Source organism: Bombus terrestris, chromosome 13 (genome assembly GCF_910591885.1).
Source record: "Bombus terrestris chromosome 13, iyBomTerr1.2, whole genome shotgun sequence".
NCBI lineage: Eukaryota > Metazoa > Arthropoda > Insecta > Hymenoptera > Apidae > Bombus > Bombus terrestris.
In genome coordinates this window covers 7,231,023-7,251,879 of record NC_063281.1, presented here as the reverse complement: position 1 = coordinate 7,251,879, position 20,857 = coordinate 7,231,023, and the positions used below count along the sequence as shown (strand labels likewise).

Below are 20,857 nucleotides of genomic sequence, written 5' to 3'. Positions count from 1 at the left end.
GCTTTCAAACTTGCGTGCAATATTCACAAGTGACAGCTACGTGTCGTATGCCTTTTAATCTTCGAAAATTGCATTCTAAATTCGAAACTATAGTTATCTTCAAACGCGGTACGATTTTTCCGTGAAACTTTACTGGTAAAACCCTTCTATTTTTATAATTAACCTACGCGTGCAACTTTTCTTCAAATTTCTGCGCGGTATCCACGAAACATAGTCATGTTTCGCGTCCACCCCTCGAAACCACGAGAAGATCCTGTTGCACGGAGAGTCCAGGGTAACAGGACTCTCGATGGACGGCATCTGTCAGCATTATCGGCACAAATGACTTTACTAAATCACCGATCCGCCACGCCCTGGACACCGGGAGGATAGGGTTGCCAGTACTAACGTGCAGCGTATCGGCAACAGGGAGAAAATCAGCCGCGAGACACTAACGAGAAGATCATAAATAATTCCAGCAGCCGGACGATCGTGAAGTTTTTTAGTTTTTCACGGTGGACATCGGTACTGGCTTTCCGCTAATTATCCGGTTTGGTTTCCAATTAACGATTTATTAGGCTGAACCTATGGTCAAAAGCTAATTGACGCTGGTCTCCTCGAAGTCATGAATTTCTTGCGGATAATCCCACGACTCCCAATTAACGATTTATTAGACCGCGATCGCGCCTTCGAGCTAATTGAAACGAACCGTACCCGCTTGCGAAATCTTAATTTCGATATATCTCTGACCACGATTTATGCGCTATGTCGGCAATGCATTCGATTAAAGCTGCATTCGTGATTTTGCGAAATCCTTCAAGTTTTGTCAGTTTTACGACTCTTCGATTGAATCCGGTTACCCTAATTAAGTTTTGACTACTTTCGACTGGAAAAAGAAGCGAACCGAGGGAAAATTCCTTCGACTGCGTTTATCAATGCCATATAGATGGTGCGAGATTATAGTGATCAGCTCCGCAGTGATTGATTGTTACGATTAATTCACGTGGAAGGTTTGAGTTATCGTAAAAATCATGGAAGAATCTTTTTCTCGTTATTCAATTATTTATAAGACTATTATTTCTCCTCTCTTTCAATTACCAGACTTTTTGTATTATCACGCATAATTTTCTTAGTATGTTTTCAAAAATTTCTCTGTGAAATATGGATTAAATCGGATGTATCGGTATTGCTCGTTGATTTACACATTCCCTGCTAGTGACGTATACGTTGCGCCGTCTCAATTATCTAAAATTAATTTACTAGATTCTAAAAAAATAACCACCAATTCAATCATTGGATTTTTTGCGGCTAGGTATTAATGAAGATTTTTAACACAAAAGTTAACAGAAAAAGAAACAAAACATTAAACCGTGCAATTGAAATAAATACAATTAATTACATCGAACATACCATAGATAACTAAGGAAAGACGTTTGATAAAAAGTGTATGCAGCTTCCGCAGAGAAATAGCAATATGTACTTTAGATACAATCAGTGAGTTAAACCATGATTTATTGGTCGTATATATTAAGTATGTCAAATAATAGCCCTGATTTCACAATGGAAATTGACCCCAAATTGATTTATTTGTATTTAGCCCCCCCCTTCCTTCCCCGAGGGTTCAATAGATGTCAAAAGGCTAGAGGTTTTCTCATAGGTACACACATCGTGATACGTAACTGGGTATCGCGTAATCACGGGATAACTGGCTGTCGTAGGTTGCTGATGTCGTTGCAGGGGGTCCCGGACCGGATAATTTCATTAGTCTGAGCTCCGCGGGAGTTATTCCCCTTTCTCCTTCTGCCAGAGAATCGAGCTCGACGCAGCCTGATGAGTAATCGCGGCACCGTGTCAGGTTGTTTGCAAAATAACACGAAACAGAGCATTCTTTCAACAGAAGACTCTAGAATCGGAATTTTCCATTTCTGAAATCAATTTGTTACTTTGAGGGAGAACTAGAAAGTCTTGAGTTATCCATAATTCGTTTGCACTGTTACAAAATTTGACGCGTAAAGAAGAATGTCAATATATTTTTCTCTTGTAAGAAATATTAAAAGTATAATTCGAAGGAGGAAATCGCTGGCAAAAATGATTAATCGTCGCCGTATCTAAATTCACGGAATTCTTAAGTTTCTTCAATATTGTTCACGTTTCACTTCTTTTGTTCATATGAGGAATACACAATCTTCTAATACAAAGCTTCCGCATCTTTAAGCGTAATTCAAGGTGCAAAATTTGTGGAGGAAATTAATACAATGATTTCTACATTCATCGAATCGAAATTCACAGAATTATTAAATTTTACACAGCTTTTCCTGGCATTTCTTCGGCATTGCCCATATGCTGCCCCTTTCTTTTATCATAAGAATACATTCCACTACAAGGCATCTAATTCTTGAACTGTACTTTAAGGAGAAAAATTCCTGAAAAAATTATCGATTGTATTAAACAACGATCTATCCTGGTCAATCTAAATTCTCAGAATTCTCAAGTTTAGCGAAGGTACGTATCTATTTCTAAAGCTTCTTCAATATCTTTCTCTATTTTCTATTATTTCTTTTCCACACAAGGGTAGTTTCCATTGCGATGCTTCCAAATCTTCGTGAATCATTCTCGATGCAACATCCTCGACCAAGTCTCTGCAGCACCGCGGTAGCTGATCCCGACGAAGCTTACGGCCGATGCATCTCTTCAGGGTGTACCGTGTATAATCTGTAATCGGCCAATCAAGGCGTTCGAGCAAGCGCCTGTGCCTGCTCCGTTGGCCCTGCTACCGTCGCATCGGGTTTCTTGTCATCGCCAGCAACATGGCGCCTACAGAGCCTTCAGAGACTCTTCCATCTTCCCTTCGTTGCTGGTCTCCTCCTCCTCGCTTCGAAACCGCTTCGTCTCTTTGTATCTCTTTCCCTCTGTGTCGTCCCTTCTTCGACATCTTCTTATCCGCGCCTTTCCCTCCCTCTCCCTTCCTTGCTTCTTCTCGGTTGCCCTTTGGTTTGCTCGTGGTGTTCAACTTCGCCACGGAAAACGACGAAGACGATACGAAAAGAAGAAGAAGAAAGAACGGTGGAGGAGATCTGAACCAGAGAAGTGAGGCCACGCATCTCTTTTTCTTCGAGACTTCAATTTGAGGACGTGGTAGCGCGTTCGTGCCGCTGTGCTGCTACACCGACAGAAAGAAAGAGAAAGAAAGAAAGCGGGCAATAAGGATAGAGAGTACTTGTACACGCGAAGTACACATCGTCGCGAGCAGAAACGTGTACGTGCAAAGGGGATAGACACGTAGACGTGGCTACATAGGTACCAACACGACCGTCTGCGTTCCTGCCACGTACCTTGGGCGTGGTGGTTCCTTTTTCTTCGTCTTCGCCGACCAACGTGGTCGATCTCTCCTCATTGGCCCTGGGAATGCCAACGCGTCGAAACGAGATTCGAAAGTCGCGCACACCAAGGGAAGAACTGCACGCCGAGTGAATTCGAAATCTGAATGTTCCGAAGTACGTTTACCCCCGAAGATTCGAGGTATCCAGGGTACACCCAACCTTCGCTCAATATTCGTCCAAAATTCACTCAACAGTCATTCAAAGGTTTGCTCAATGTGCTCATCTAATGTGCGAATTTCACCTAAGCATTTCATCCACAGTTTGTCTAATATTCAACCGTTTACAATACTTATCCAAGATTTACTTAAAATTCACTCAGAGGTTTATTCAATGTTCTGAAACTAACGCTGCTGAAAAAGTTTCACCAATGTTCCCATAGAGGTTTATCAAATGATCATCCGAAGTTCGTCTAATACTCGTGCAAAGCTTTGTCCAATATTCACGAAAAATTCAGCCAAAGTTTTATCCGATGTTCATTTAAACGTATGTCAAATATTTATCCGATATTCTGAAAATATTCTATCAAGGTTTACGTAAGGTTCCCTTAAGGGTGTCTAACACGCTTCGTAAGTTCCAGCACCTCTCTAAGTGGCCATCGAAAGCTACGCACCGGTGGATCATCCTCTATACTTCCTGTTATTTATTATTGAAAGGGGCATGAAAGACGTAGATAGTACTCGATATCGATATTACGGCGACCGGTGAACGATCGAGCCGAACTACCCCTCTACATCGATCACTTTGTACGCTCCGGGAATAAGATAATGCTGTCACTCAAAGGGCGATATATAAAAGCAACGATCGATCGACAGTGTAACGCCTTTCGCTGCATTTATCCGCGCGCCATTGCGTAGAACTTCGAGAATTCAAACGAGATTTTTCCATTCTCTCCAACGAAACTTTCTATAACAGGAACGGTTTGCAATGCAAGATTTATTCTTTGATTCGTGTGCCAACATTCTTTAATAGGAATGAACCAGGATTAACTAGAGTTTCATATAACGAATTCTTCTTACCTTTACCCACATATCCTCAACACCTTTGGACAGTGATTAATAAATAACTGACTGGTACCGTTCGTGCATCAGGATCAAGGTCGCAGAAAATTTTGATGCAACACGCGATGCATTTGCAGAAAATCCGAGAGCCGTGGGAATTAAGGTGAAAATTAACGTGCAAATAATTATTATTCATGCATGAGCGAGTATATATTCAAACGTGAATCATAAATGTGTATGTTGTTTGAGATGTTGGTATGTGCAGGAGATAGAACTAAGAGGATGAAAAATGAAGATCGCGTTACACGATCTTTTGCTCATGGAAGAAAAAGTGATTCGGGCTTCTCGATTCGACTGATCGATCGACGTGATCTTCGAATGGAAAAAGAGAGAAAAATTTCGAAGTGAAGGAAAAGAGGCCTTTCAAATAGACAAGCGAAACCTCGTTTATCTTTCCTTTTTATATTTTTCCGTCTACTAGCGAGATACTATAGAGAAGTGAAAGACAAATTAAAATTAAATTTCTTGGTTATTCAAGATGTTAGATTAATCTTCTCTCTTTAGAAATATTCTTTACTCTGGTTTAATATTACAAGGTTTGATACACAACTATTATAGAATTGCTACTATGATATTATCGCAACGCCCAAGCAAATAGAAACAAAATGATCTCACAACTCGAGTGATTGACATGTTATTCGCACAATATTGTAAGAAAAATTGATGTTAAAGTGATCATTAAAATACAATGTACAGGCACACACGTGATAGGTATGTAAATCAATGTAACGCGGAAAGCCATGTTTCAAGTACTGTGTTAATTATCTACGTCTTTTCCGTTACCACAGACTTATATAGTATTTCAGATTATTTAATAATTCTATTTACTGTAATAAATTGTTATACGACTATTTTTGATATTAAAATTAACACGGAATATGACAAATCTATTTGCTTATTTGTTCTTTTACTTATTGGAGGCGCTTACGTGCAAAACTTCGTATGAGACCAAAGCAGTAAAATAAAATTAAGTATTCTTTAGAGACGATTGGTTTCTAATCGAAAGGCAAAGATGTTAAAGAGAAGAAAATGTAACAAAAAAACACATTATCTTTTCCTAGCTACCGGAACACTACGTAACACCGGATCACTTTCGAAACGTGGTCGCAGCAGACGTCGATTCGCGAATAACCGCTCGTACATGTGTCTTTCCGCCCCGTATCTCCAACCTTTCCCTCGCTTTCCGCTCGTTTATCTGCGTCCATTTATCTGACTATCACTGGCGTCGTACACATGCCTCCGGTGCTACTTTGGCGAGCCTTTCGTCTGTACTTATCAATACCGATCGACTACAGATAACGAACTCAGTTTCTCGCCAAGGAACAATGAAACGATTAATTAATGACTCTTATTATATTTTGATCAACCATTATAAATCAAACGTAAAATTCAAATGAAGATTCTTATGAATCGATTCACAATCAGATAAATTTTGTCTGTGAGTTTTTTTTATTCGATTTAGAAACCTTATACAGCTACAGAATATTTCTCTTCCTTTCTGTTCAATGTTTATTACCATTAATTAATTAATAATTACCGTCTCGATCGCCTGCTATAAATCAAACATGAAAATCAGATGAAAATTCTTATAAGTCGATTTGTAAGCAGTAGAACTTTGTCCCTGAATTTTTTACTTGATTTAGGAGTTTTATATAACTAGTTGTACGATATTACCGTTTCTTTCTCTTTCTGTTCGACGTTTATTATCAGATTTAAAGGTGGACTCGTGGTAGAACTCGATTATGGCGGAGTATGGCTCGACGTAGCTACGAGTTTTGTAGGTTAGATGTATTAGATAATGGGGGCCCGGTCTCTAGTCGCGGAACAATGGCTCGAATATAATTGATGATTCTGCTGGACGGACTCGCGTATGAATCATTAGGCGAATACCGTTTGTTCAGCCCCGGTGTTTGGCGACGGCCGCGTGAAAGTGGTGCGCCAGCTTGGACGCGAATGTCAGCCGCATTGTCTTTCACGGCATTAGGCGGTTCGTATGGTAATAGTAATTAATATTTACCCGTTTGTCTCGTGAAAGAAACTACCTGGCACAACTCTGGCATTTTTTCACAATTCTTCTGAATCTCGTATTTACAATTTATTCTTCTATTTTCATAGTTTACTTAGTTTCATAGTTTCATACTCATAGTATCTTGACAAATTGTCAATATTTTGTTAACAAAAAAAGACAAAAATGCGTCGTGTGATAGTTTTATGCTGATGATATTTATGCTGCATTCACTATATTCATTTGATCTGTTGTTGGCACTACGTGATTAAAATTGTTGCAAAATTATTTGAACGGAGAAAATTCAAATTCCGCGAAGGAGTCCAATAACGAAGTTTTTATAAAGGAGGTAATGCAAACTTGATGAAAAACGCGACAACATAGTAAAGGCTAATAGACCTTATATTTCTCAGTAACTATTAACACATCAATTCTGTGAATATAATGTAGTAGTATGTATCAGATTGTAACATAATTCAGTGTATATATATAACGGTACTAATTTATTATATATTATTACAAGAAAAGAAGAATTAAGAATTAGGAATTTCTTGTTCAACATAGTATCTGAAATTAAAATCTCAAATATGTAATATAATTTCGTTAAAAATAAAGTATCTCAATATCCTGGAATCCTAATAAATCCGTATGACGAACAGAAATCGAAGTTTAGTTATTATATCCTTAAAAGGCAACCAATTCATCTGAAAACCGTATTGAATCGTACTCGACATAAAACAACTACCATCGTAGTTGCAAGGAAACCGATTAACCGATTCATTGCTTTTCTTTCCTTCGATCCAAGCAGCTTTCCTCCTCTTCGCTCTAATCTTTCTCTCCATCCTCCCAATCTCGTGCTTTTTCCTATTTTCTATCAAAGTAACTGATATCGACGCAGCTTATCGCGTTATTATCTGATCGACGCGGTAGTTACGTACGTGCGTGTCAAAATAAGGATATGTTCGACGAATAAAACTTCTTGTCTCCGCGTTACGTTCCGCCATCCCCGTTTGCCAGCCTCTCGGTAGCGTTATCGGTGTATTCTCGCAATAAAACTAATAGAGGCTGCAGACCGACGCGACGTGTCTCGCTATCGGCTTGTATCTGTCGACCACCGGCTACAAATGGGAAAGTTTCGCGGCGTGGCACGCGATCCGCGGCATGGCACGACTTATTATTCCGCGGAACGTTCGTGTGCGACCACACGCGCGCCCTTGTGTATTTTCGTACATCCACCCGTGATCCACGTGAATCGTGCACGACATTGTTTAATTCAATTTTATTCCGGCCTGGCCTTGTTATCTAACATGGCTCGTTAACCCGTTGCATTATCTATTTTTTGTTCTGCATTCGTTAAAGCATCGCTGTCGAAAGAAGTATTTTCGAGCTACATCTTGGGCTTGGAAACTAGAGAATTATAATGGAACTGGAGATTTCAACAGTGATGAAATTTCTAAAATTGCAAAAATTTTTACTAGTAGTGAAAATTGCGTATAATTGTGAAAAAACTTAAATGCGATCAATAGATTATGGCCCATGTCTAGTTCGTATCAATTATTAACAGCTAATTATTGAAAAAATACAATTTTCGCTGGTTCATCTGAATATCCTAAATCAGAAAAATAAAAGAAAACGAAGATTCTTCTTGTGACGAATTTTTCTAATATGAATCTCTTTTATAAGAGTCTTCAAAGAATTCTATGGTTAAGTAAAAACATTTGCTTTCCTTTGATTTGCCACACAAAAGCCAAAATAACGCTCACATCATCTTATAAAATATTAGTACAGAAATAATTAATAGAATTTGCAGACACGGAAGAGATATTTTGAAAATACTTATCAGCCTATAATTCTTCAATAACAATCCTTCGAATAGGACATCGATGAGAGGAAACGAGTAATTTGTTCCTCCAAACGAGGCTCGCAACGAATCACTATAGTCACTGTTGGTACGTTTGAATCGCTTTATGCGTATGCGCATCCCTTTATTCGTGTCCAGGCTGTTTTATTGTACGATGTCCGGCGACAGCATCGTCGTCGGCAACGACACGGTTTAAACTTTCCCTCGGATTCGACGAAAGTTGTCGTACACGATGCAACGCGCTACAGGATTGATGTTTCCGTTGTCTAATGGCCTGCGTTGTCGCTATAATCATACGTCTTCGGGCTTGCTGTGTACTTTCCTTCACCCAGATATACCCGACAGTTTTTACTCGATCAACGTTCCACATAAATATTGCTTTAATAGTCGAGTTTTCTTTCGCATACGTTTCATACGTTTATAAATCGTGCATCTTGTCAACCTTGGTACGATATCACAGTGATACCAGCTAGAAATGAATTTATGCTTGAAATAATACTTTACTCGATAAAATTTCTTGATTTTTTATTTGAAGCACCAGGAGTCTGTTCCTTTTTCACGAAAGACAAATTTCACGCTCGTTATCAGCCACTGCCGTTCGACGTTCTTGTTAATATTTGATGCCTTCAATCGCGCGTTACTTTTTGTCCTCGTCAGGGAAACACATTTAACCGTTCCCGGTTAATAAAAAAGCGAATCTAGTAATACTAGTTTTTCTGCCCAGGCTACGAAACTCGTGCACTGTTTCGCCTGGCGTTTCACGCGTGTCATACACGCTTGACGTAATCATGTCGCGCTATTCCGTTCCCCGTGATGGAAAATATCGAAGGTAATTAATAGTGTTCAATGGGCCGAAAAATAAAAATAAAATAAATCCGCCGCGGCGATTTGCGATTACGCCTGTAAAACCCGAGCAAATCTTTATCCTTGAAGTAATTGCCTACTTTTTTTCCACCTCCCGTTTAACCACCGGCTCTTGTTAATCTTTCTCTTTCGAACGTTTTACGGTTCTGTCGAATCTCGCGACCACAACTCTTTTTTCCCGCGACCGAGCAAATATTAACACGAACAGTGGAATTTCTGCTAGCTGTCTCTCACTGATAAAGAAACTTCCACTAACTGTAAACGAATTATTCGATTCTGTGGCTCCGTGGATCACAATGAAGAGTTTAAGGTTCGTGACGACTGTCGTTTCGGTTGAATTGGATGGATACAACACGACATTTCAATCTTCTTGTTATTGCGGGGATAGAAAAGCTTTTTAGTAATTGGTGTTTTCAATCGTAAGAAAATTTATCCATTTGTAGGACTTACGCGATTATCCATCTGCGATTACAAATCTGCAATTATTGAACGGGACTTTATGAAAATATTAATACAAATTCCCCACGATATTCTCACTTCGACTATTCCATATCCAAACGTGTAATTTTTGCATTCTGTCTGCATGTCGATTTGCGTTCTCTGAATTCCTGTATCTTTCAATTTTTCATAAATGCATCAAATAAAAATCTAACAAAACTATTTTCTATCACGTTCGAATTTTAAAGTGTCAAAAATAAAATGCAAGCATAGTGTGGAAAAGAAACAAAAGGCGATCGCATTTTTCCAATCGGGAGAAAGGAAAAGGAAGGTAAAAGAGCGGCGGAAACTCGTCTTTCCTTTATCGATGGCTGCCAAGGTATCCCCCTTCCCCTTGACGTGGTTCTTTCTCTCTTCACCGATGGCAGGTCCGGACTCTTGAAGAACCGGAGAAGGCCGATAATTATTTTCACGCAGCGGCGTGTTCATGTACGTGGATCGAAAGAGCTGGCGTGCCTCGCGGGACCTCCCACAGTGCCTCAAATACCAATAATTACCGGCAGACGAGTTCGATGTTTGCAGAAACGCCAGTCCACCACGATTTTTTTAGTACACCACGCGAAAATTAGCGCCACCGTGTCGACGAGTTATGAGGGGCGCCACGAATGAGGGGCGCCTTTTATTTCGCCCAATACTCTGGTCGCTTGTACACCGTGATTTCTTCAAGCTTTTCGAAGATTCTCTTTTTTCCGCTATAATAACGATATCGAAGATTTCTTGTCTAAATATGCGTGATCAGACTTGCAACAGTTCGATAGAATTTAAATTATTTTCTTTTTTTTTCGTTCGAGTTCTAAGATTAGATCGTTGATAGGTTCATTAGAAAAGTGGTGTGACTAAGAAACGCGAAGTCTTCATGGAATTGAAGTTGGTTCGAAGCAGAGAATTATTCATTGTTCAACTATTTAGCAGTGAAAAATGATGGCTTCTTTTACAATCTAGCCGACAGTCTTTGGATTTTGCAAGCTTCTAATAAAATGTAAAATTAAATATTCATGTCTGTTGCTTATTATCAAAAGAAGAGTTAAAACAATCCTTTAAATTCTTATTAAACGATATAATTTTATCGAGTAATTGTGACATTTTAAAGCAAACTCAGTTACAGGGTTAATTTTTTTACATGTTGAAAATTGTTGATATTTCAGATATATTAGTCTTTTAGTGGAGAAGCCGTGACTCAAGAAGTCATACTGACATAATAAAATAGTAACGTGGAATTTTATATATCATGATTTCTGACAAGTTACATTAGACAAATTCGAAACAGTTGCATAGAATTTTGACCTTTTTCTATTCTTTCTTCAACACAGAAACTAATAGCAAGTTATAGAAGAGACATTAACACGAGCACAATGGTATGGCCGGCTAGATAAAGCGTACGTTTAACCTACTTCTTTTATCACATTGACACTACCCCACTGGTTACGTAACCAGCATTTCACCATACCAATTGAAGGTTAATGAGTGTAATCATAAAGAAGGTTCAATTCAGGGATGATGAATAAACATGCCTTCTATGTAATTAAACAAGAATCACAGCGTCGCCTTTTATTAACCTCAGAAATTATGCTCCTGTATCTTCCATACGATTCTATATTTCTTTTTTAACTTCATAATTTTTCAAATGGTAAACTTTTCACCCCGACCTTGATAAAAAGCGTGAACGAGGGGGTGAAAGAAAGCGTGTTCGACTTTCTGAGAAATTATTACGATGCCGAAACTAAAAATATCTGGACGTAGGAGATGAGCAAACGCGGTCCCTCGGGTTGGAGAACCACGGCGAAGTCGAGAAGAATTCGCGCAAAACAGGCTCGAGGGGTTTCGACCGGCAGAAGCGCGCCCTCTTCCTTCCTCCCTCGTGCGAGGAATCCCTGCACCAAGAAGGGAACGAAAGCCTCCTCCCGTTCCCCGCCTTCTTCGAAGATCTTTCAGGAAGATCACCGGCGGCGCAATGCGTTTCGTTTGTGGCGCGCGCTCTTGCACCTGACCAACTTTATGGTAAAAAGGGCGCCTCAGCCTACGATATCAACCCGTGATCCTCTGTACGAAGATCGTCTGTGCGAAAATCCTCTGTGCCCCCTGTATACCCACGTATATATATATATGTACGTCAGTCCATGAGATTCATAGAGAAACAGGAAGAAAGAGTAGGTGGCGATGTTAAAGCATAATGTTGATAGTGGTGGTGAAGATCGTGTGTAACAAAGAAACGACAAGGGAAGAATGGAAGTAGAAAAGATCGCGAGAGAGGAAGAGAGAGAGGGAGAGAGAGAGAGAAAGGGAGTATCTTTCGCGATGGTGTAGGAATGGGTCAGCCATGGCTGAGCCAGCTTGGGGTACACACACATTATTTCAATGTTGGCAGTAATGCCTGTTATTAAGCGATGATAATGATTGGTATTATCGCGGGTTGGGAGCAGCACTGGTAGCAGCGGATATAAATCATCCTTACTTCCTTCTTGCTGGCAGTGGTCGGGCTCTGCGAGAGCTCACCTCCATGCCAAGAAGCTGTAAATAACCTGGCGAGTTGCAGCGGCGTTGCTTGCCGCCAGGAGGTAAAGGAAAAGGCTTCCTCTAGTACCGCTCTTGTGTGTTGGTGAATCGGTCTTAGATAGGTCGTAGTTAGGTCTCGACATTCTCTTCCTACCGTGCTACCCTGCATGGACTTTCCCTTCCATATAACCACATACAGGCCAGGCAGAACCATAGGCACTAGACTTCCGCTCTCGCCTCTTTCCCGACATTACGCATCTCGTTAACGCTTCGTGTTAACGACACGCAATCCACCATCGTCACTTGACTATTCCTTCGACCATTGCGGTGAATGTTTTCAAACAGAGAAAGAGGCTTCCACGCGTTTTCTTCGTCCAAGGGGGATGATTCACGATTCCCACGACTAGTATGGATCTCCATCGACGATAGTATAGTAACCCCAGCGCGGGTTCGATTCCATATTGCTTTCCCTCGGTTCTTCGATCTTCTTCTTCTTCCTCCTCCGTTTTTCTTCCTCGTCCTCGTCGTTCGTTCTTACGAATTCACCCTCTTTCTCGCTCTACTCGTCCATAAATCATCGTTCGGCGCCGACGATCGAATTCACGATACCTACGTCCCTCTCTCCCTCTTTTTCTCTCGATTCCTAGAACGACGCGCAACAACAACGTCTCGAGGAAGGAGTTTCAAAGTTTCATCAAGCCACGTCTGCTGGCGATGATCCTCCTTCACTTTCTCGGCTCAACCTACGCGTGTGCGTGTTCCTTCTGCTCGTGGTGTGCTCTTCTCCGATGTGTCTAGGTTAGTTTGGCTTGTGCATCGCGAGCTTCGCAGAGTCTCTCGTGCACGTAGCTAACGGTAAGGCCAAAGGGGTGGGCAGGGGGGCACGTCCAGGCACGCCCACGCGTATCTCGATCTAATAAATCCAACATTTCGCCGGTAAATCCGAGCCCTCTCTCTTGGCATTCGCGCACGATCCGCAGGATCGAAAAGGGATCTAAGAATTCGGGCAACATCATGTATCGACAGGCTTTTTCTCATTAGTGTGCAAAATAGGGAATTTTTTAGCGTTTCAAAGTTGTCGTGTAAGAAGAAGAAGAAGATGGTACAAGGTTGACCCTGAGGCGTTGTACTTAGGGTGAATCATAGAACTATCCGTATACTTCTGCAAGGTATTTTTATATTTGATAATATTGAAACGATTTATATTCTTTTTAGAATAATTAGACTAATTACAATTGCATCTTTTAATGCTAATCTACACTATGTATTTTTCCTTTTGCCAATAGAGACTCTAGTGGAAAATGGAAATTTTCTGAAGTAAGGATAAATACTTCGGTGTACGCTGTACCATAAACCTTAAATTGGATTTCATTTCATTCATATGACGTGTAGGAACATATGAACTCTGAAGTTTGTTCTGATGTGATTACGGAGGAAAGCTCGGTATGAGTGTGCTCTTTGAACGAAGAATTCGTTGTTTACATTTTTAGTTAGGAAAGTGAGGGCAATGATCCGCAATGCCGATTGGTTATGACCAATGTTGGGGAGGAAGATAGGAGGAAGAAGCTTCCTAGCACGTGGGTCCTAGGCGACATTGTTTATGAGAAAACTCGGATTTTCCGTTAAGTAGATCTCCGCTTTTTGCGTTAGGTCACTACCCACCTTCTCCGTAATTCTTAAGAGGGCGTAATAAACCCAAGGACCTTTCTAAAAACCGGCCGAAAACACTTCTAGAATTAGAAAATTTTTTCGGGCAAACAAATTAACTTAAACCATATGTGCGAACAATACAATTAGGATTTCAACTTTATGGTGAGTCCTTAGGCCTATGGGGGGTTCGAAGGATGGCACGTAGACCGTTGGCTGTCAAGCCGCGCGGGATGGAGTGGAGATGTATTGCGCGGCGGAACATGACGTATTTCTCTCAAATTTTCCTAATGTAAATATATAGTAGGCCAAACAGTAATCATAGTTGAGTATTTCGATAAACTGATTTTTCTGGGGGGAGGGGGGAAATTTGAAAATTTCTTCTCAAATCCTTTTACGATCCTGATAATTGGCAAGGTAACAATTCGAACTTTTCATACAAAGTTCTATCGCTTTATAAGAAAATTACAGTTCCATAGAGACTATAGTTAAGTCATCAATTCCATAAAGTTCAAGAAGAAAAGCGACGGAGAAGGCAAGATTTCGTGACGTGAAAACTATAATTTTCCTCCGAGATTTCTTTCCCCTTGGAAGCTTCACGACCCTCCTACTCGAAGCTTCCAACTATCTTGCGTTTTCTCACCGAGGGAATTCCACGAAACCATGCTATATTGGCTTCATACAGAAAGACAAACGGAAAAGAGAAGACTCGCGAGTTCTGCTTGCCGGTAACGAGTCGTCCCAGTTCGCGATTCGCACGCGAGCGTACTAGTATCGGGTCAGTTGCGAGTATCACCTCGCCGTTCTACGACTTCTAGGAAGGATTTCAAACGAAGAAGAAGAAGGAGAAGAAGAGAAGTTCGTGTCGAGGTCGGTGGGAACGTTCTGGGGAAGTTTTAATGGCACCCTAACGATCGAATTATGCGTTTTGCGCGAAATCGTGGAAGGAGCATTTGTCTATCGATATCTTTCATGATTGATAGGATATGTTGTATATTTGTTCATTTCTTCGATGTCTATTGGCAATTAATACGCTATTTGTTTTTTAAGGATGCTTTTATATATGTGTGTGTTCCGATTTTTTATTCAATCTAATCATGATTCTAAACGATGCAGATATAATAACAATATGTGTGTGCTATTCTTCTGTGTTCAATACATATGTTTTAAATAAATACATATAAATGAACCGAGAAACAATGATCTGTTTCTGAGTTGAATAAATTCTTCCCTGAAGGGATTTAACAACCATGTGCAGCATACTTATTATATCGATCTTCTTATGTCAATATGCAGAATGATTCGACATTATAGTGATTTACAATTGAATATAAGATAATCAGATAGTCCTTCAATATCGGAAACAGTCTTAATATTAAGATATAATTATCGTTGCTATATTACAGTTATTTATTGTGTTACATTAATTCTTCTAATTTATCAAATCAAATATCCACAAGAATCAATTAATTGATTAATTACAAACAAACAAATTCCGTCCAAATATATTAAATTTCGTGTCATCTGCTAGTACCTTCCACTGACTATGCAAATTTTACATAATGAAAATGGAATATATAGAGAATTAAATAAAAAAAAGGCCACTATTGAAAAATAGGGGGATGTCCAAATTTTAAATACCCTTCATAGCCATTGTATTTCAGAAGATATCTTTTGAGTCATTCAATAACAAAACATCAAACCCAGAAACTCTCTTTGAACGAGCCACAGATATGCTGTAAAGTGACATCGAAAACGCCGGGCCAAGAGCCACGAAACGGTTGGATCGCCTTGGGGTTACCGAACTCCCGGGCTAACCGGGCAAAAACTCGGGAATTTGCAAAAATGAACAATTATAGGAATCCAGAGTAGTCGTCCTGGCAGCCCCTTCCTTCACCATTACGTCCTTTTCCTTCTTCGTCTGTCTCCCTTGCTCTTTCGTAATCCGTTCTACTCCCGCGGCAACCACCACGAAGTAGTGGAGGGAGGACGAATGCGCGGGTCGTTTGAAGTGGCAGCGTCCCCGCGCTTTTGCTTTCTCGGTTTCTTACTCCGAGTCGCCTTCTTCTTCTTCTTCTGCATCCACCTCCTTCACCCTTCTCTCTGCCGCGACAACCGAGCAACTCTCTTTCGCTATCGTTCCCAGTCACTCTTGCAGGTCAGCCCTTTCGGTATTCGTTTGTTTCATGGCGGTTCCCCTTCGTGTCTCTCCCCGTCCTTCTTCATTCTGCTTCCCCTTTCCACTTATCCGTCGATCCGTTGCACACAAGCTTCTCGTCCCTTCCTTCTATTGCCGCCAAGGCGACCCTATGTACCGCATAGTTGCGGCATTGCTTCGGGCCGGGCCTCGTTTTACAACCCTATCCCGGTCTCGGAAGGTGCCGACCTCCGTAGATGTTCACCTACTCTCTGCTGTGTGAAGACACTCTTTGTTACCTCGTTGGTTGGCATAGACAAATTTATATTGCACTATTAAAGTCTTATATATTGGTAAGGTAATGTTTATGAGAGCTTAGAAATCTTTCTTTTCGTGGTAATCTGAAATGTACACATCGTTAAATTAGGATTACTAATACATGAATGTGCACATAACCCACAATACAATTCTTTATTACACCTTTTACTTATTAAATGTTTAAATATTTGTATTTAAATAAAATGATCGATTACATGTTAATCGTAATATGACTATTGTCCTCCATATCTTACAATTCTTGCAGTATTGTTTACTCTATGAAATATCATTCGAATGAATAACCTTTTTTAAACACTTAATTAATGCATTCAATTTAAACCTCAAATAGAGCAAGAAACTGTATTGTTTTAAAAAATGTCATAAAACGGTTGAGTTTAATGTAAGGTGACGAGCTGTAAAGTAAAGTGACAAAAACAAGTAAGAAAAATAAAGTTTACGAGACATACTCGCTTAACGATGTACGATATTATATTCGATTAATTAGATGGGTGGTTATCGACTAATTTATATGAATAGGGATGAAAGGCGTATTTCGAGGGATATTTCGAAGATTGCAGCTCAGCTGTTTTTGTTGGATCATTGAGCAAGCAGGTGTACTATTACGTAATGACGAGTTACGTGACGTTTTATTTTTACTGTGAGAATTTCCGTGAGGCGAGGCACGACCTTGATTGACAAGCTATGTATATCGATTCAATTTATCGGTCTAAGCATATGGCTTTTATTCAACGCAGCAAGAAACAAATTAGCCCGAATATAGATTTCGCGGTTCGTGTGAATACATTTCGTTTTTTAGTCGATTTATACTCAGCGATCAGTGGTGCAGGCAATGGTTTCCGGAAACAGCGTTAATTGAACGAAAAAACGCGGTATCTGTATAGTATCTCAAAGGGAAAATGAGCATCTGCAGTCAAACGCGACCAGTTCCTCTGCACGATGATCTCTTCATTCAACTTTTTTCTTTCTTTCTTATCATCTTCTTCCCTTTTTCTTAACACGGTAGCGAGTACAGTCCATTTACTTTGAACTTTATACGTCACGTTAAATTTTATATTAAATATAAACCAGTTTATAACTTGCTTCGTGCAATTAACTAATTTTTGCCTGTCATTTGTCGGAAAATAGAAAAAAAACACAAGCTTCTTTAGGATCTTGTTTTGTGCCTTCGAATTTCATGTGGTGCAAAAAATAATCCGTAGCTATTGAACAGGTTTGCTTCAAGACAATCCTAGTTTACCTCGTTCTCTGTGTAGTTAATAGTTAATTAATTTCTTCGCCTAAATTCTCAGTCTCTTTTTTCTAACAAAAGAAACCAGGCTGCTCTGCCATTCAGGAACCTGATTCGTCTCTCGAAGAAAGTGTCGCTAGATTCCGAAGGCGATGACAAATGTGTCGACCGATGAATTCGCCATCGTCCGCCACGGCATCGATTATTCATTCGGTACATTATAAAAATCGAGCAGGCAAAGACACGTGGGCTTGGGGCGAGCTGGCGCAGAAGCCGATCGGACAACCAAACGTCCGCTTCATTTTGTATTCAGGGTGCGCATGCGCCAGTTGTCACCGCTGACACATCGTTCGTCAATCCGTTTCTGCACACAAAGCTCAGGAAGATTAAAAAGAACGAGGCGGCATCGCTGCACCCCGAGGAACGTCTCAATCGGCATCGATCGCCGATCGATCGATTCACCGACGTCTTCTTCTTACCAGAGACGTGCAGCACTTCGCCAGATCTTTTGCAACAACTCCGTCGAATCCTGTTTGCCATCACGATCCTGCTGATCGCGGTGATATGCCCGTCAATTTTCGTCAAGAACAAATATTCGATGAAGGAACGCGCGATGTTTGTTGAATTTGAATCGTCTAGACATCATCGGCAATCGTCAAGATTTTTTGCCGACCCGACATTGGATATGAACGCTGTTTGATATGTAGTGCGTGTTATCTAACGAGAATAATCATGATATCGCCGACGAGATTAACCTTTAGAATATCTTAAGAAATATCTCGAGTATAATATCGATGCGGTGTTTACTCGAAATGTCGATATGAATGCTGTCGGATGATGCTAAGAACTCACCGATGATAGACTCGTGTCTGTCATCATGTGTGATATGTTACAGAAGGAATGTTGAATTTTCCAACTTGAATTCGACCTTTGGATCTTTTCGCTTGTATCTGAACTTTCGATTTCTTAGATTCGTATTTAAACCTTCAGATCCCTCAGCTTGTATTTTCAAATCTTCGATTCGTTGGATTCGAATCTTCGTGCTTGGAATTTTAAAATATCGTTTTAAATTTCCACGTCTCGAATCGTGAAATTCACGATCAACGCGCAATCTTATAAATTCTAACTATTCCTATAAGAAAAATTACTTTGAATTTTCCGTTAAATCCAATCTTTTTCTTTGCACAATGGCAATACTTAGTATATAATTCCACGTGTTCTCCTAATAAAAATTCCCAATCTTATGAATTTTAACTATTCTTATAAAAAAATTACTTTGAATTTTCCGTTAAATCAAATCTTTTTGCTTTGCACAACAGCAAAACCTAGTATGTAATTCCACGTATTCTCCTGATAAAAACGGCTCGCCGTCACCGATCAATATTATGGACGTCAATACCGATCGTTCTTAAGAACGCCACCACGACAACAAATTTCTTATACCGAGCTTAACGAGTGTCGCTCGAGAAGCCCTGTGGCCATAATTATTGTCTACTTGACTGGCGGGTTGGCGCCTGGCAATATCCGCGACTTATTTCGGGCGTTGGTTATTATAACTGGACGAAGTCCGAAAAAAAGAGTGATTTTAATGTGCTGTCAGAATCAAGCAGCTTCGCCGATCCTGATGGTATCTCAAGCAGCTGCCGTTTGTTGCGTTGTTCCCGTGAATCGTCCGACAGCACGCGGCCGTAAAAGCGCGCGCGTGCATACGCACACATCGTATCGCTTCGCTTTTTATACAATCTCTAACTCTCATTTGCTGTTTCATGAAAGATGTAACGCGTTGATGCGCGCCTACTATCTCTCTAAGTAAGAAGGTAGAGGTCGGAGTGGATCGCCTTGGAGCTCGAGAAGCGCCCCGCCCACCGTCTCGTCTTTGCTCCGAGCCCTTTGCGTTTTGTACTCTTCCTCCAAAACCGTAGGATCGGGCCCCACCGCGTTAAGCCCCCCTCACACCGCTGAAAATCATGCTCTTCGATTTTCTCCCTCAATTTGTTCGATGTTATAACGATTTACTTAAAAGTAATCTTTTCTAGTTCTTCCTGAAACACCCTGTTAACGAAGTATTCTGAAATATTAATCTTCCAACGAGAATAGCCCCAACTTTCGATCGATTTATATCGAGAATATTATTCATAAAATTGCTATCTTCGTCCTTAATTCATTCGCTCGTTACTTTACGAGTAGGAATATTTTGAGCATATTGCGAACATACTGCGAATATGTGTAAGAGTATTTACGATTGCAAGTAAAAATCGAATGGGTTAAAACATCTATACATCTAACATGGGTTATGAACATCTATATACGTAATAATGAGGTGAAAAAATTAAAATTTTCAAAAATTCAGATTTGCTCATTTTTATTATTAGCATTTGTGACTAAGAGTTTCTTCGTTACTATTCGACGATCGTATTGGATTGTTCTAAATTGGCACGTGTAAGTCAGGCTTAAAGATTCACAGCCTTACACCCCGGTATCATACCACTCGCGTTTGGAAGCGCGTAAACCACACCACGAACCGACCGCGATCCATTCAATGCAAGATCCCGGTATAGCCTCTATCAGATGCCCTTTGTCGATCGATCCTCTTTGTAAATCGGGCCGCGATGGTGCTATCGTGTTACCTCTCAAGAGGTATACGTATTAACCAGGCCGTAATCCTGGAACACGTAGTCCTAATTTGTACGCGAACCTCGGCAATCTAAATACTGCAAATTATACATTAGGAATCATCACCATCGTGAGTCTTCTCTTTTTTCTTTTTCTAACTCGAAAATGTATTGAATTATCTCTTATGATAACACTAGAAAAATAACATTACAAAATTAGTACCTTTTTTCATGAAATTTTTAATATCGTACACGCAAATTTAATTACGATTCCGTGATAGATATTATCGTGACTCAGAATGACTATCGTTTCGTTACAATGTTACAAGAACGCGACCGACGCAATGTAAAAATCCTAATGCTAAGTTTACGGATAAGCTTGATCCTGATCGTGGCCAAAGTCGCATCGGTTTTACGGATCGTTAGTTTTGTCGTTACAACACGAACTTGGTAATGGTCGCGTGCAAAGAGCATATCGGCTCTGGCTACGTTTAATTTCGAATAATTCTCCGGTGTCAGGAAAAGATACGAGTCTCAAGATGGAAACACTTGAAATTCATGGAATTTTTCCGGTTAATATGCGTTCAGATTAAGCAAGTTACTTGTATTCGGATTCAATATTTATTGGAAAAATCACAATGAAGATAGTGGCAGAAATAAGATTCGAAGAATTTGAATTCAATCGCGTAAATCTACCATCTATCTTATCTTATATTACCATATATCTTACGATATATATCTTACGATATATATATA

The 20,857-nt window shown here is 40.1% G+C and overlaps 1 protein-coding gene across 7 annotated transcripts in view; it reads left to right on the top strand.

The window, feature by feature from the left end:
* LOC100645298 (homeotic protein distal-less) overlaps positions 1–20,857 on the top strand; it is a 113,296-nt gene that overhangs the window by 11,534 nt on the left and 80,905 nt on the right. The window lies entirely within an intron of this gene.